This window comes from Myotis myotis, unplaced genomic scaffold (genome assembly GCF_014108235.1).
Source record: "Myotis myotis isolate mMyoMyo1 unplaced genomic scaffold, mMyoMyo1.p scaffold_m19_p_10, whole genome shotgun sequence".
Classification (NCBI taxonomy): domain Eukaryota; kingdom Metazoa; phylum Chordata; class Mammalia; order Chiroptera; family Vespertilionidae; genus Myotis; species Myotis myotis.
In genome coordinates, this window is record NW_023416314.1 from 62,028,895 (window position 1) to 62,048,031 (window position 19,137).

Genomic DNA, 19,137 nt, shown 5'->3' on the forward strand with positions numbered 1-19,137 from the left:
TAGAGGAATTGTAGAAGGGTTTCTGCTAGGATTGAGAAATAAGCATGAAAGGAATAGAAGTCAATTTATACTGATAGACCCAGGAAAGTGGGAAGGCCCACCAGAGACGGTGGGATGGGATAGGACCACAGAAAACAAACTAAGGGTTTATTGAGTACCAGCCACATTGGAGGTACTCAATAAAGCTTCATTTCTCTCCACACTCATGCTCATATTCTTCTCACCAGAAATCAACGATCCTTCAAGAATATGCAAGTATTTGGTATGCCAGCTCCTCTGGCTGCCAGAACTCCCTGCTTTCTCGTTTTTTCTTGATTAGACCCAAGCCAGTGCCCTCCCAACCAAAGAAAAGGTGGTTAGTCAATAGCAGATCCATTCCTAAGAGGTATTACCTTTCAGTATGAGGCTCAAAGAAATGTTTGTTGAATGGATAGTAATAGATAGCATTTATTGAGCTACTACCATGGAGTGCAGAATGGGCCAAGCACTGTCACGGAACCCTATAGATAGTCTCATTCAATAAATAAGAACCCCCAGACACACAGAGGTTATTTTATTCAGTCACACAGTAAAAGGCAGAACAGGGATTTGAACCAAAGAAGTCTGGCTCTTAATCTCTGATTATACTGTCTCTTCGATCTATAAAAGGATAAATATCTCTATTTCTCTGCTCCTTTGACCTATGCAGGCAAGTTAAATAAATCCTAAGGAAGCCTATTTTTTAAGAGGCCTAGTTTGCTTGGTTAATCCATAAACTACTTCAGAAAACATTTATGACTTTTAAACTCTAAACAAAGTAATTGTTATCATCTATACATGATCATCTTTATGATTCAACATACACATTCAAAGATTCATCTTTAGGCCCCGGCCAGGTAGCTCATTTGATTAGAGCATTGTCCCCAAATGCAAAGGTTGTGGTTCAATCCCCAGTCGGGGCACATACAAGAATCAACCAAAGAACACATAAATAAGTGGGACGACAAATTGATGTTTCTCTCTCTCTCAAAATAAATAAATTTAAAAAAACTGTTTAAAGAATCCATCTTTACTAGTCCGACTGAGCTTGGGGTTCAGAGCTAGATTGCTCTCACATACTCAAGATTCTGTATTTCTCACAAGGCATTATTCAAACTGTCATAACAATGAAAATCTACCAAAATGTAATAATTTATTACGATAAAGAATATATGTTCCAACGGGCTAGACTAGTATTTACTCATTCTTCTATTTATTTAGGATCATCTATATTTGTCAGCAAAAATATCTATATGCACACAATTGGGTCCCTCGAATCAGTGGCTACTATCCATTGGCTACTACCTAAATTGGTTTTTAATTAGGTGCCTTATTTCCCCATCCTACTGCCACTGCTTTAAGTTCTGAGGCCTTGGGATTTGAAAGTAAATTCTAATATCAGATGAATAGAACATGCTTCTTAGATCAAGATTAGATGAGTTTAAAACACTTGTACGCTGCTGGTGGGAATGCAGACAGGTGCAGCCTCTGGAAAACAGTATGGAGTTTCCTCAAAAAATTAAAAATGGAACTCCCATTTCACCCAATAATCCCACTTCTAGAAATATATCAGAAACACCAGTCAGAAAGAACATATGCACCCCTATGCTCATAGCAGCACCATTTACAATAGCTAAGATTTGGAAACAGCCTAAGTGCCCATCAGCAGATGAGTGGATTAAAAACCTATGATACATGTACACAATGGAATACTATACTGCTATAAAAAAGATAGAGCTCTTACCATTTGCAACAGCATGGATAGGCCTGGAGAGCATTATGCAAGTGAAATAAGCCAGTAGGAGAAAGATATGTATCACATGATCTCACTTATTTGTGGAATATAATGAACAACATAAACTGATGAACAAAAATAGATCCAGAGACACAGGATCATCGAACAGACCATCAAACCTCAGAGCGGGGTGAGAGGATAAGAGATCAACCAAAGAACTTATATGCCTATAAGCATAACCAATGGACACAAACAATGGGCGAGGAGGGTGAAGGCTGCAGCTGAGGTGTGGGGGCAAGCTGGAATAGGACAATGGGGGGAAAAGGGGACATATGTAATACTTTCAACAATAAAGAATTTTTAAAAAAGATTAGATGAGTTAAATACTTTGTTTTTTAATCAGAAAATATTTAAGTGGAATAATTGCTTTTAATATTTTGAAGGCCTCCTGCATACAAGCTATCAATGATTTTCCCTTCTGTATTTCCTTCTACAGAAATTCATAATGTAGAATCTATATTTAGTCGCAGTTAAAATTCAATCTAAGGTGGTATGAAATACTTAAACTTTCAGAGTAATTCATTTATGAATTAATTAATGTTTTTAAAAGTTCTATAACACAAATTAAAATAAAAAACTAATGACAGTTAATAACTTTAAAAGTTCTACAGCACAAATAAGTTAATTTATTACAAAAATAAATTACAAATAATTAAAATTTAAAGATAAAAATACTAGGGGAAAATATTCTTATACTCTTAGAAAGTGAAAATTCTGCTTAGCATGATACAAAACTAAAGCTATTTTTTTAAAGTGACAGAAGTGATTAAATAAAAATTTAATTTAATTACTATATGTCAAAGACACTAGAAAATTTAAACGACAAATTTAGGAAGAAATGTATTACATTTTTATGACAGATAATTTAAAAACACTTATCCTATAAAGAATGTTCACAACTAAGAGAAGATGAACATAGCTAATGGGCAAAATTATGAACAGATGAATTATAAAAGAAATTCTAGTGACCAATAAACATACAGAAATATATTTAACTTCACTAACAATCAGTCTATAGATATTGTAAAATGAGTTCACTTTTTAATCTATGAGGCTAGCACAGGTTAATAAAAGTAAAGGTGCAGGGAAATGGAACACTAATACATCTTTGGATACAATGTAAATAGGTTCAAACTTCTTGTTGAGTTATTAGGCAATGTCAGCAAAAAACTAAATGTGGATATTATTTCTTCCAGTTATTCTGATTCTATTTATCAAGGTATCTATTTATCTATTTATCAACATCTAAAAGAGTGGAATACATATAGCCATGAAAAGTGGTGTAGCCCAGCCGGTGTGGCTCAGTTGGTTGAGCTTCACCCCATGCACCAGGATGTTGTCGGTTTGATTACCAGTCAGGGCACATGCCCCAGTAGGAGTTCAATCCCTAGTAGGGGTGTGCAGGAGGCAGCCGATGATGTTTCTCTCTCATCAATGTTTATTTCTCTCCTTCTCCCTTCCTCTCTCTGAAGTCAATAAAAACATATTTTAAAAAAGAAGAAAGAAAAGTGGTCTCTGTAGTGATGTGGGAAGAGATCCATGGTATAGTGCAGTGATGGCGAACCTATGACATGCGTGTCAGAGGTGACACGCGAACTCATTTTTTTCGTTGATTTTTCTTTGTTAAATGGCATTTAAATATATAAAATAAATATCAAAAATCTAAGTCTTTGTTTTACTATGGTTGCAAATATCAAAAAATTTCTATATGTGAGACGGCACCAGTTAAGTTAGGGTTTTTCAAAATGCTTACACGCCGAGCTCAAAAGGTTCGCCATCGCTGGTATAGTGAATAAAACAAATTACAGAATAGTATTTATAAAAAAAGAAAAGTGTACAATAGCTAAGATTTGGAAACAGCATAAGTGCCCATCAGCAGATGAGTGGATTAAAAAACTGTGGAACATCTACACAATGGAATACTACACCACTATAAAAAAGAAGGAACTTTTACCATTTGCAACAGCATGGATGGAACTGGAAAGCATTATGCTAAGTGAAATAAGCCGGTCCGAGAAATATAAATATCACATATGGGATATAATGATCAACATAAACTGATTAACAAAGATAGATTCAGAGACAAATGGGGGGGGGGGCCTTAGAGATCAACCAAAGGACTTGTATGCATGCATATTACATGACCAATGGAACCAGACACTGGGGTGGTGGAGGCTTGCTCTCAGGGGTGGGAGTGGCGAGAGAATGGGACAGGAGACATATGTAATACTTTAAACAATAAAAAAAGTGTATAGAATTTCTATTTTTGTATGTATATGTATATGTAGATATATGTATTTATAGTAATATGCCTAGAAAATGTTATTAATAGCAGTTATCTTTGGGGGGTGATTTTGGTTGGGAGATTTTCATTTTATGTTTTATAAATTTATGCAATTTTATAGGAGATCATTTACTCATTTATGGGATGACTCCTACATTTAAAAACTAAATGAAAAATATCAATTCACTGTGATAAAGAAGAGCTGTTTTCATGAAAACAGGTGACCAGGTTACCACATGGGCCTTGATTCTGTTTTATAGTTACAAACGATATGTCTCCATAATTAGAAATGTGTGCATGTATAATCCCCCAAACCCGTGGTTGGCAAACTGCGGCTCGCGAGCCACATGCGGCTCTTTGGCCCCTTTGAGTGTGGCTCTTCCACAAAATACCAACATCTGCGCATGGGCCACGAAGTTTCAATCGCACTGTACGTAGGCGCCCGCACGTGGTATTTTGTGGAAGAGCCACACTCAAGGGGCCAAAGAGTCGCATGTGGCTCGCCAGCTGCAGTTTGCCGACCACTGCCCCAGACTATTATAGAATAAGGTCATTTGCCCATAGATTTTCCAAAGTGAAAATCCTGGAACAATGGTTAATATTTTAACTATAAGAAACTTTGGTGCTGAGACATAAAATAGTGAACAACTAAAGACTAAACTTTGCATGCTTAATGCAAAAGTTGATTTAAACATTGAAAATAGCCGAGTTTATTTTTAAGTTACTTTTTAAGAGTCTCATTCATTATGCTTCATAGGGCCAAGACCATGAAATTAACAGTGAGCAGAATGTCAGTCTGTGGGGAGGGGAGCGGAGGTGCCTCCAGACCACACCCTCACTGAGCATTATGCAAATTAAAGGGAGCCACACAGGCTCTCATTTCCCCCAAGGATTGATGAACAAGTACAAAATAGAAAGTGACAGGGAACAGAAGACTGGGTCTAATTTAATGTCATTTAAAGAGACAACATATCTTAAATTGATCTTCAGAAATTACAGGTTACAAATAAGATAACAGAATGTGTTTTTATCATTTTAGTTCACTAATATAAATTTCCTTATGAAGGAATAGGTTATTATCTGCTACAATTCAGCGGTTCTCAAACTGTGGGTCGTGACCCCTCTGGGGGTCGAATGACCTTTCACAGGGGTCGCCTAAGACCATCGGAAACACATGTATAATTACATATTGTTTTTGTGATTAATCACTATGCTTTAATTATGTTCAATTTGTAACAATGAAATGGGGGTCACCATAACACGAGGAACTGTATTAAAGGGTCGCAGCATTAGGAAGGTTGAGAAGCACTGTGCTACATAATGCAGTTAAATTTAAGAGATATGGTAATATAAGAAATAAATTACTGTAAACACATACAATTAAATATAAAGATACAAATTAATATATATTTAATATTTTAAAATATTCATAAGTAATATAAAAGTTAAACAACATATTTTAATAATTATATATATTTTGTTGTTGTTGATCTTCACCTGAAGATATCTTTTCCATTGACTTTTAGAAAGAGTGGTGGGGAAGGAGTGAGAGGGAGAGAGAAAGAGAAAGAGAAAGAGAAACATCAAAAGAACAACATGGATTAGTTGCCTCCCACATGTGCCCTGGCCTCGGCCTTCAGTGCACTGGCTGAACACCACCAGCCAGGGCTGATAGTTACCTATTTAACTGATGTATATGATGAATATTCTTTCATCATCAAATTCACATCCAAATAGGGTTAAAAGTTTCACATTTAAAAAATTAAATTCATCTAAAGGAAATTCAAGCATGTCCAAACAACTAAAATATAAACTTTTGTTCTAGAGATCATGATATATGTTTTTTGTATGTATAGATAAAATATATATGCCTAACATATATATGTGTGTTGGCGATGTGCACTCACCAAGTCCCATCAGCCAAAGTGTTTTGACTTTTATTTTAGCTGCCATTTTAAGCTTGTCAGCCACTTCTCTGCTTAAAAATTAAGGCAGCAAATCTCCTTAGAGCAAGTCTTTTTCATCCTGGAAAGAAGCTCCGTAGTGGCCGTTGGTTATTTCACAAACATAGAGAAAATAGGCAGTAATGTTCTGGGAGAAAACTGTCACACAATTGTATCTGTGGTTTGACAAAGCTACCCATGTCAGCTAGCAGAGACTGGGTGTTCAACCTGTATTTGTCAATTGGCCATTATTTCAAAATCTATGTTATATATTTTGAAGAAATATAAGCATTACAAGATGCAGAAATAACTCCTCTCTAAAATGTGTTTCCACTAAATGGAGAAAGTTTTCATACTGCATTTTTGTCTTGTAGTATTTTACTTAGAAAAAAAAGTCATGATATAAATATTGCCAAAGCAGAAAATATACAGGTTTGATTACAAAAGGATCATTTTTTAATTAATGAGGACATAGGAAGAGAAAGCATTTCTAATGTATAGTAAAGTTCTCATAAAAGCCAAAACACCAGGAAATTAATGCAATTGATATGCACATTGGTACAAAAATATAAGATAATATCATCATCACCATTGTTATTTTTCTCCCCAAAAGCTTTTCTCTTAATACTCTAAGAATAAATGTTTACAGAAAAAAAGCTTAAAGCAATTACTTCCTTTTTAAGTCCTATTATCTCTGTTTCTAATTTCCAGTCACTACCTAAATGCAGCAAAAGACTATTTTCCTCAGACATCACTTTTTTAAAAGCTATTGTCATTAGAATGGTGCCTTGATTTTTATATTTTCTGACATCAGGTTATTTGGGCTACATTTACTGTCCAGTGTCCAATGACATTTGCAGAGAGCTTCAAGAACTAAATTCTATATTTTATGATATCACCATAAATATCAATATCTATATCTATATCTATCCTATCTAATAATAGAGAAACATGGTAATTAACTGTAACTTTGCTACCCTTCCCATTGGCTAATCAGCAAGATATGCAAGTTAACTGCCAACCAAGATGGCGGCCGGCAGACAGGCAGCTGAAGCGAACATGAGGCTTGCTTGCTCCAGTGATGGAAGAAGCCAAGGTTCCCGCCTGCCGCAGCCCAGCTCTGAGCTCCAGATACAACAATGTTGCAATTATAGAAGCTAAACAAACCCAGAAACCTGCTTTCAGCTGTCCGTGGGCTCAGAGCTTAGAGCACCAGTGATGGCAAGAGAGTTTCAATTATAGAAGCTAAACAAACCCGGATACCTGCTTTCAGCCAGCCACAGCCTCAGAGCTGGAGCCAGCTCTCAGCTCCAGTGACAGCTATAGAAGGTAAATAAATCCCAGAATAAAAAAAAAGAAAAAGAAAAAGAGGCTGGGAGCTTCAGTTGCCCGCCAGCCTGAAAACGGCCCTCAGCCCCTCACCCAGGCTGGCCAGGCACCCCAGTGGGGACCCCTGCCCTGAAGGGGGTGTGACCAGCTGCAAACAGCCATCATCCCCTCATCCAGGCTGGCCAGGCACCAAGCGGGACCCCCACCCTGATCCGGATCACCCTTCAGGGCAAACCAGCCGGCCCCCACCCGTGCACCAGCCCTCTTACCTATATAGTAAAAGGGTAATATGCAAACTGACCCTAACAGCAGAAAGACTGGGAATGACTGGTCACTATGACACACACTGACCACCAGGAGGCAGACGCTCAATGCAGGAGCTGCCCTCTGGTGGTCAGTCGCTCTCACAGCGGGGAGTTCTGCTCAGCCATAAGCCAGGCTGATGGCTGCCAGTACAGCAGTGGTGGTGGGAGCCTCTCCTGCCTCCTCAGCAGCGCTAAGGATGTCCGACTACAGCTTAGGTCTGCTCCCTGCTGGCAAGTGGGCATCCCCTGAGGGCTGCCAGGCTGCCAGAGGGATGTCTGATTGCCAGCTTAGGCCCAATCTCCTGGGGAGTAGGCCTAAGCCAGCAAGTGGTCACCCCCCAGGGGTCCCAGACTGCAAGAGGGCACAGGCCGGGCTGAGGGACCTCCTACCCTCGAGTGAACAAATTTTTGTGCACCAGGCCTCTAGTATAGATATAAAAGCCTAAGCTACTGTCCGACCGTTTGACCATCCAACTGGTAGCTATGACGTGCACTGACCACCAGGGGCAGCGGTGACTTGGCAGCTGCAGTTCTCTGGTGACGCACCTGGAACCAGAGAGGAGGGAGCCCGATTCTGGGGTGCGTCACCCGAGAACCACCCTCTTGCAATTCAGGACCCCTCAGGGGATGTTGGAGAGCCAGTTTTGGCCCGATCCCCGCAGGCCAGCCAAAGAACCCCACCAGTGCACAAATTCGTGCACTGGGGCTCTAGTACTGTTATAAAAAGAAAACAGGGTCACAATAAGATGTAACAGATGAGAGGTTGGAAAGGATTGAAAATTCAGAGTATAACTTTGAATAACATTTTCAGAAGTATTTCAAACCTATAACCTTACTTTTAACTTAAATTTTTCTACTTCATTCTTCCCGCCCCCACTCCCATCATTTGGTATATGGGTTGTGCACCAAACCTGGACAACATGCCAATTCTATGGCAGGGTCCTGATTTTCAGTAGAATTTGGTCAGTAGATAGATAATGTTGCTGAAACTGAATGGCAGTTTTCTGAGCAGGTGAGTTGCCACTTTAAAGTAATAAGGCTGATTCTCAGGCATGGTTTGAAGAAGCAGGGAAGGAGTGATCATAACAAGGACAAGTCTACACAAGCTTTAACCTGGAACCACAGTGCTCCAATGGCCTGACGTGGTGCTAAAGAACCCCCCACTCCACCCCTTTCTCCACCCCCACACACACAGCCCACATTAGAAACAAGTGCTTTAGCGTGAAAAAAATTGCAGGGAAAAAATTAGCATTAATTTAGATTAAAAAATTATTTATATGTGAAATTAAATCTGCAAAAGAATACATAACCTGTTAAAAGAAATAGAGGGGATAAAGTTGTTTTTAAAAGATTTTTTAAACTAACTTTAAAACAATTTCAAGAAAATAGAGGTGACTCTTATGTTACTTTAAATTAGCTGAGTATCAAAATAATCTTTAGAACATTTTTAATAAGCTAAACTCCTCCTGCCCCAGATTGGATAAATATGAACGGAGCAGAGGTGAAACCTATGTGATTCTGATGTTCAAGCTTGGAAACCCCTTAAGAGAGTGCTGAAGGTATACTGAATGCATCGAAATAGATCACTGAGAGAAAGGTGACTAAAGAGTTAAATTTAGTTAAAGAATCAAACTTATTCTAAGAGAAAATTTGAACAAGAGTTTTCACTTTTTCACTGGTTTATCAGCAAGTGCCAGCTAAGAACAAGACACTATTGCTCAATAAAGAATCTGAGAAAAGAGATGATACAATAATAATAGCAGCTGACATTTATTCAGTATTTTATGTGCCATGCACTGTTCTAAGCACATATAGATAGTACCATTTTTAGTTATTACCTCATTTTAAGTGTCTAACAGTATTATCTTACAACAGCCCTATTATGATCCCCATTTTATAGATGAGAAAACTGAAAAACCGGGGTTAATGAACTTGCCCAAGGCCAAAGAACTGGTAAAACCGTAGAGCTTGGAATTGTATCCAGGCACTCCAACTCCAGCAGTATATACTGAGTTGGCCAAAGAAAGAAAAATGGCTCTGAAGATTTGCCATGACCTTTAAGTGAACAGAAAGGGTGAATACTTGATACCAATATTCTTATATGCTAAGAAATCCATGTCAAAATCAAAAGTGAAAATTATTTTATTTCCTCGACATAAATGACATTGTTCATACAGAATTCATGCCACAGATAAAGTACCCAATAAAGGTTCTTATGTATAACTAGAGGCCCGATGCACAAAAATTTGTGCACTCGGGGGGGTGGGGGTCCCTCAGCCCGGCCTGTGCCCTCTCGCAGTCTGGGACCCCTCAGGGGATGACCACCTGCTGGCTTAGGCCCACTCCCCAGGGGATTGGGCCTAAGCTGGCAGTCAGATATCCCTCTGGCAACCCGGGAGCCCTCGGGGGATGTCCACTTGCCAGCGGGGAGCAGACCTAAGCTGCAGTCGGACATCCTTAGCGCTGCTGAGGAGGCAGGAGAGGCTCCCGCCACCACCACTGTACTACCATCGCCGGGGCAACCAAGCCTTCTGCTTGCTCCAGCTCTGTGGCTGCCGCCGCCATCTTGGTTGGGTTAAAATGCATATAGTTGCTCTGATTGGCTGGTGGGCATGGCTTGGGGTGTAGCGGAGGTGTGGTCAATTTGCATGTTTCTCTTTTATTAGATTAGATTGCTTAAACATTTGGAACAGTCTCTAAAACACATAATGGGTAATATTTATCTAGAAATTAGATCCTAATGGAAATTAGTAGTCTCATAGTTGTTCTTGATAAAACTACTTTTTATATTAACACTAAGTTTCTTCCCAAGTTTGAAAAAAATATTTTGTATTGCAAATTTCTTATTCAATTTATTTAAACTAAAAAACAAAACCAGTTCATCCATTTCTCCCACCCTCCACCCCCCACCTCTTGCACTCACCAACTTGTTCTGACATGCATAAGTTTGTTTTGTTTCTATAGATTACACATACAGAAAGAATATATGGGATTTGTCTTTGTCTGACTTATTTTATTTAGCATTATATCCTCAAGATCCATCTATGTTTTCACAAATGGCAAGATTTCATCCTTTTTATGGCCAGGTAGTATTCCATTGTATGTGCATTATACATACAATGTAAATATAATATACATGCCACAATTTCTTTATCCGTTCACCCATCTATGGACACTTAGATTACTTCCATAAATTAGCTATTGTAAATGCTATAATAAACATGGTGATTCATATATTTTTTCAAGTTAGTGTTTTCATTTTCTATGGATAAATATCCAGAAGTGGAATTGCTAGATCGTATAGTAATTCTATCTTTAGTTTCTTTTTTAAGAACTTCCATACTGTCTTTTGGCTACACAAGTTTTTGATGTGACATTGGATATCATTCTTATCTGAGTTTCTCTTGATGTTATGAGGTTTCTTTCTACTGCTTATAAGATGTTATATTATCACCATTTTTACAATTTGATTGTGATGCATCCTTTGTGGTTTATTGGGGTGGGGAAGCTTTATCTGCTTGGGATTTGTTGAGCTTCTTGGATCTGTTGGGTTCTAATATTTATCAAATTTTTGGCCTTTATTTCTTAAAAAAACCTTTTCTGTTTTTACCTTTCTCACCTCTTTTTCAGGACTCATTAAATATATTTTAGTCTGCAAGGTTTTTTTTTAGTTCTTTTTCTCTGTTTTATTAATTTTATTGTTCCTGTGATAGCTATTAGGCTGAACTAGGGAACAAATAACCTCCAAGTCCATAGGAGCTGTTAGAGAAGAAAGCTGCAGCTATAACAGTTCACCTGGAATGAAGGCATTTAGAATTTCAAATGTAAGAGGAAATTATATTCTAAGTGTAAACACTACCTTTCCACTTACATTCTTCTGCCTGGTTTCATAGGTCTCCTATCATCAAGACTCTCTTAACAGTTCAAATTCATTTCTCCTCATTTCTTAATACTAGAATCTCTTCTTAAGACATCTCACCACTTTCCAATAATCACACCATACTGTTTTTTAACTTGAGTTTCCCATTCTTCTATGTAGAATAGAAATATCTTTCTTATTTCTCTTTATTTTAAAACAATGAATTTATTCAAGACAATTATATGATAGTAGTAGCACAAAGAACAGAAGGGATAAATGGAAATATATTGGTATAAGTTTCTTAGATTATAATAAAGTAATAAATATTATTCAAAGATATGCTATGAAAAGTTAAATATGTATGCCATGAATCCTAGAGCAACTACATATACAAGTGGAGTAGCTAGCTATATTAACACTTAAAACAAAATGAAGAGGATAGAAACTTTCAGCTGTAAGTTCTGGGACTCTAATATAAAGCATGATGACTATAGTTGATAACACTCTACCATATAATTTAAACTTGCTAAAAGAATAGAGCTTTAGTGTTCTCACATGATGATGTATGCTAATTAATCAGATGGTGGGAATCCTTTCACATTGTATATGTATATCAAATCACCATGATGTATATTTTAAATATCACAATTTTTTCAATTATAGCTTAATAAAGCTGAAAAATAATTATAAAGGAGAAGGAGGAGGAGGAGGAGGAGGAGGAGGAGAAAGAAGAAGAAGAAGAAGAAGAAGAAGGAGAAGGAGAAGGAGAAGGAGAAGGAGAAGGAGAAGGAGAAGGAGGAAGGAGAAGGAGAAGAGAAGGAGAAGGAGAAGGAGAAGGAGAAGGAGAAGGAGAAGGAGGAAGGAGAAGGGGAAGGAAAGGGAAGGAGAAGGAGAAGGAGAAGAGAAGGAGAAGGAGAAGGAGAAGGAGAAGAGAAGAGAAGAGAAGGAGAAGGAGAAGGAGGAAGGAGAAGGAGGAAGGGGAAGGAGAAGAAGAAGAAGAAGAAGAAGAAGAAGAAGAAGACGAAGAAGAAGAGAAGAAGAAAAGAAAGAAAAGAAAGAAAAGAAAAGAAAAGAAAAGAAAAGAAAAGAAAAGAATCAAGAACAGAAAAGCAACGCAACTGACCGAAACGCCCACGCACCGGCCACAGCAACGCCCTCCTCTACCTACTACTTCCCGACTCTTCCTATGTCCCGGTACTGTGTCAGTTCTTTTATATACATTAACTATTTAGTCCTCGCAACAACCCAATGAGGTAAGTATTATTATTGTTGTTGTTATATTATCTATAAAATTAGAGGACTGGATTAGATGGCCTCTAAAGTTCATTTCAACTGTAAAATGCTTTCATTCTATTTTTAATCTTTCTTTTATTTAAGTTCCCATACAACATAGACGGTACTATATATTTTAGCATCTAATTACTAGTATATACCGCAAAGTATATTTCCTGTTTCATGTATATATGTTTTATCTCCAAAAAAATGTAAGCTTCCTAAGAGCAAGGTCTTGCATTGTTCTCCTGTATCCTCAATCCTGGTTAATACATAGACTGAGCACATTCAACACTTCATCATGTGAGTTGGTCTTCTTTAGTTCTCTAATTTTTTTTTTAGGGAGGTGGATCTTTTCTCACCAAATAAGATAAGGTTAATTCAGTTAACCTGGTAGTTAGATGGCAAATAGATTGTGATCTATGTGGGTTTGGTTATTTTGCCACTGTTTTCTGTGTTTATTTGTGTGTGTGTGTGTGTGTGTGTGTGTGTGTGTGTGTGTGTGTATGTGTGTGTTAAGATTAGAGTACCTAATCTAGCCATCACTGAATTACACCCAGATCATGTTAATAGTATCTTTGTTATTTTGTTAGTCATAGTATGTGGAATCCAATGCCAGAAGTATAACTATGGTCTCTAGATTGAATTTCTTCCTTCAAGAATAGCACAGTCCAATGGAATTTTCAGTGAGTATTTCAAATATGGATAGTGGAACAGAGAAACTAAATTTTTTATTTAATTTAATTACACATCAAATGGTATATTGGATAGTATAACTCTAGAAGATATAACTCCACAGTGGCTTGCCAAGGCTGAATTCAGTCCAGGATCGTCCCAGCACTTGCTATTTCTGCTCCCATTCTCTTCTCTGAAACTTTCAACTTTTATTTCCCAGTGATACACAGTAAGTGTTGATAAATACACTCTTGTCATATCCTTTTTCTATGCATTGTTGGCTTTGTTTAAAAACTTGAAATCTTTTAAAAATATAACAGGATGCTGACTATTTTTTAGGAAATCATTTAGAATTGACTTTCTGATATAGTTAACTCAAGAAAATTTGACTGAAGAGAATAATAAATTAATGTTATTTCCATCTTCTGTTACATATATAAAATATAAGCAAATAATGAGTTATATTATTTGAAAATCAGCAATTTGTTGTTATGATTATTGTATTCAAACTAGTGGTATCAACAACAGGTGAGAGAAAACCACTATATGTTTCTTAATAAAATAAAGCAAAGCAACAGTTTCCAAAAACATTTACACTTAAGAGTCTCCCTTTCATCCATCAGTAGTCAGCCTTAATAGTCAAAGATTTAACTAACAATCACTGACAACATTGATCAATTTGAATAGAAAATTAGAAAATATGAGTCAATTCTCAAGACAGTTGGTTTTCCTGTTCCTAAGAAAATCCTTTTAATACTGTTTCAGTTCTTCAAGGGAAATGGGGAAAAACATTCATATTCTTGTCCATTCACACAAACTTCTCAGTGAACATTATTGTTTTGGGAGGAGGGGGTGGCAAGCGGGGTGCCCAGGATGTTGACAGAATACATAGGATGTCAGGTGAAGATAGAATGCTATGCCCTCTCTAACCAGCTGAAGACTCAGCATGATTGTTTTCTTACAAATAATACCTGTGGGTGTTGAAACTGTTCAGGGAATCTATCAAACACATTCTTTCACTTTGCTGCTGCAACTCTATAAAATTTATTCTCATTTCAAAAGAGTCATAGGCAACAATACCTGTAGGCGGTTGAGTAATCTAAAGAAAATTTGTCAGGTTTACTTTCACTTACTTTACCAGAACAATTCTATATTTACTTGGAGGCTTTAAAATGCAACATTTTCTACTCAGTATGATTAAAAATTTAAATATAAGATCACTTCATCTAGTTAAAGAGTTGTCCAAATACAGAGATAATATACTATTAGGATGTTTGAGGACAAAACTTTATTCAGAAAAGGAAAATAAATTTTATAACTGTTCCCTTTCTTTACAATTATAGAAGTCATCCACACATAGACATATTGGACAGAAAATACCTAGATAGCATAATAATAGGGAAAATGCATTACTAATATATTAATGCAAAATTATTATTCTTGGATAAATCTGAAGGCTGATGTCTATAAACTTATTCAAGTTGAAAATTTTGGAAAAATCAAAGTAATAACCTTTCCAGATTAGTTAACTTTTCTTACTAAGTCATCTATATCCATATTAAGTTTACTTTATATTAAGTTTCATAAAACACTTACATGTAGATTTAAAACAATTTTTTCTATTATATAATTGGCATTTACAGTCACAAGTTCAGAGGAAGAAAGAGCTCAATAATGCTTAGTTTAAAAATGTAATTTCCACCATGTCAGGGTAACTCAGTTGGTTAGAGCTTGTTCTCATACACCAAGGTTGCGGGTTTGATCTCTGGTCAGGGCACTTATAAGAAGCAATCGATGAATGCATAAATAAGTGGAACAACAAATAGATGTTCTCTTTCTCTCTCTCTCTCTCTCTCTCTCTCTGTCTCTCTCTCTCTCTCTCATTGTCCCTCTCTTCCTCCTTCCCTCCCTTCTCCCTTCCACTCTCTCAAAACCAATCAATAAATAAAAATTTTAAAATAAATAAATAAATATATTTTCAATCCTAGTTTATTCAAAATATTATAGGATTTAATAATTTCTCATTAAAAGGGTTGATTTAAGGATAAAAACATATTCTTAGACAATCCCCGAATGGAACTTACTCATTAAAATATTCATGATCACATTATGAAAGCATATCTTCCTGCCCTAACAGGTTTGGCTCAGTGGATAGAGCATCGGCCTGTGGACTGAAGGGTCCCAGGTTCAATTCCAAGCAAGGGCCTGTACCTTGGTTTCGGGAACATACCCAGTACGGGGTGTGCAGGAGGCAGCTGATCAATGTTTCTAACTCTCTGTCACTCTCCCTTCCTCTCTATAAAAAAAATCAATAAAATATTTTTTTGAAGAAAATATATCTTCCTATGTAATTATTTTAAAATACCATTTTAAAAGTTAGCTCTTATTTTTTGGAGTGCTTAATATTAACAAATATAATATTTTGAATTAAAAGATAGTCAATGAAATGTAAATAAGCTCCCTGTTTTATATAATTTATTTATGATGTAAAAAAAGGGGAAATTTTTAAGTCCAATCTTTTTACAAAGTGATTTATTTAACAAACAGTTTTTATGATAAGAAGTTCAATTTTGAGCCAGAGATACATAGCAGATATTTGGTAATATAATCCTAAAAAATTAGAGAAAAATACAAATTTAAAAATTTTAGTACAAGTCAAATGAAATGTTCCATAAAGATAAATGTGTCATGGATAATAATGAAAAATAAACAGTATTTCATTATCATTTCTTGTTTTATCTCGTTGTTTTTTTCCCTTTGTAATAATTACCTATGCACAAACTCTAGATGGCAATATTGCACTTACTGTACTTTCAAGAAAATTGTCACAGTCGGTCCCCACATAGCCTCTTTATCAACATTTTATGTGCCACAGATCTATAGCCTCTTATTATAAGTGTAATGAAGCAGAAGTTATTGAAGCATTTTATTGATTGCTCAGATCACAAGTTTACTGCCATACTGAATTGGCACCTTACTCGCTGAAGCAAACTGCTGACACCTTTTTTAAAAAGTGACAACTACATCTATTTCATGACCAGAAATCCATTTTCATCTCTATCAAGACAAGAATGCAATTTTCACTTCATTTAACTGATGTTAGGCCTGCTCAAAGCATGACACTTAGAAAAAGACACAAGTTTAAGGTTCTTAAAATACTTCAAGTAACTAGAATGCAGCTTGGTTTCAGAGGAAAATGCACCACTCCGATCTATAAAACAAACTAATATTCTAAAAAATTACCTCTCAGAACCTGCAGAAGCAGTTTTCATTTTGAAACATTTGCAACACAACTTTAATGTTTTTAATAGTAAGTAATATTTATATATTATCGATTTTGTCCAAAGATTTCAAAGAACATCAAGATGTTCAAAACTGGGGAGGTTGGGGGTTAATGGGGGGGATGAGGACACATTTGTAATACCTTAACTAATAATAATAAAAAAAAAAAACCTAAAAAAAAAAAAAAAAAAAAAAGATGTTCAAAACTGAAATATTTGGGGTATTGAGACAGGATGGGTAAATCAAGAAAAAAGCCCAAATTTTAATGTACATACAGATGGGGATCGAGTGCAGAGCAAAGTACTGTATTACTTATTTGAAGGTTGCTGAGAGTATGTCTCAAATGTTCTCACCACAAAAAATAGTAATTCTGAGATGTGGTAGAGTTGTCACTTTTAACTACACTTTCAGTAAATTTGATACTTAGATATCAAATCAATAATAAAATATAATTCTATTCATAATAGAATTACTATGCAGAATATGCTTGAATTACATTTAGTGCTAACATGATTTGTTTATTGCAAAATGTTTTTTTAAAGGAATCTTAGTATTTTAATTTTTAAGTAAGTAATACAGTACATTTCAGTTTTAAACTGCAAAATCAATATATGCTGAAGTTGGATGGTCATTTCTTCATCTAATTATAAAATTACAGTACAGTTACAGTTTTAAAAGTGAAACCTAATTTTAAAATACATTTATTGCCTGAGATTTTTAAACTCAAAGCACCAAATATGGAGAATTTAGAAATAGTGCATAATAGCATTAAAAAAACTACTTTACTTAAATTAATTTCATAAAGGACCATATATCACAAAAATTTAAATCTGTTAGGCAGAAAATTATACTTTTTAACAAACTTCATTAAGTAATGATCTGTTACAAATAACCCAGGTTCACATGTCTAAATTAAAATTATAAAAATAAAACTGAAGCTTTAGATATAAATAGAAGTTGTCAGGATTTTTTTCTATACAATACTAAAGTTTAGAAAATTCCCTAAGATTGTAAGAAATATTTGAGGGTGTCTTACTGTTTACATAATCAAACAAGCTAAAATTTAATTTCAAAGTTGGTTATTTCTTTCCAAAGAGCTAAAAATCAGGAGTAGGATTAAAAATTTCTTCAAGTTTTTTTCATGTCTTAGCTACCAAAGAGACTATGGTTTTCTTGTGTGTGTGTGTGTGTGTGTGTGTGTGTGTGTGTGTGTGTGTGGTGTTTTCATAATTAAGATTGTGGTTGTTATATTATAATTAGCTATCCTTTGTTTCTGTGAATTTCAGAAATTATGCAATCTATAACAACTGTTAGGCTATTCTGTAAACACTTTAAATGATTAGAATTGTATGTTTATGAGCTCTTGTAAAAACTGGTATTTTAAAAGAAGTGTGCTATGCATTCATTACACAAAAGTCTCCAAGAATTTTGTTGGTTGCGGGAGCAAAAAAAAGAATCAAAGCAGTATCAAAATTGGGTAGACATTCCCAGAAATGAATGTTTCCCCAAAATCACGTTTGAACTAAGGATCAGCCACTCCAAATCATTATTTATAGAGCCTCCTGGCACAGTTCCATGGACTTTTATGCATCTCTACAGTGTTTCTGAACAGACTGACACATATTTTGTTTACTGACAGCAACTAAAAGCTCTATGTAGGATCATAAATAAAGAAGATCATGTTTAAAAATCACTAATATCATTTTAAAAGGTACTGCAGGCTTGTGTTTTGGCCTCTGGTTAGCTGTGTTAGGCCTATGAATGACAGCTTCCCTGCTTGAAGCACACAGAAAGCACAGCCTTCCTCATTCACTGACAGGACTGTGGCCTTTTCACACGTTCCTTCCACAGCAGTGTTTGTCCCCAAACACTGGAACTCGACACAATGGCATTCCTACTTCAACGCCCCCACCAACAGCACCACTACATAGCAAGAATGCTAATGAGATGGGGCAGGCCCTGTCTCCGAAAGTGTTAACTGCATTTTATATGAACTCATTTATGCTACTTCAAAAATTACAAATTAAATAGATTCTGCTTAGCCCTGAGCAATTTCTAAGATGTTTCCACTTTTAAGAAAATAAATGTGAAAATGTGAGAGTAAGTGACTTTATGCTGTCGTAAATATATCGCATTTTATATACATGAATCCGTATATATTTAAGACCACACAAATGGGCTTAATTCGGTTGCATGCTATAATAGCCAAGTTAAAGATAAATATTAAAAAAATGACTAAGTTCATAAACATAAATACAGTAGTTCTGACTTTTCTTTTAAAGCTATATTATAAGAGTTTACTTAGCAGAAATTTCCTGATTCTAAAACAGCAATTTAAAGTCTACTACCTTTTAAGAGAATCCTAGCAAAACAAT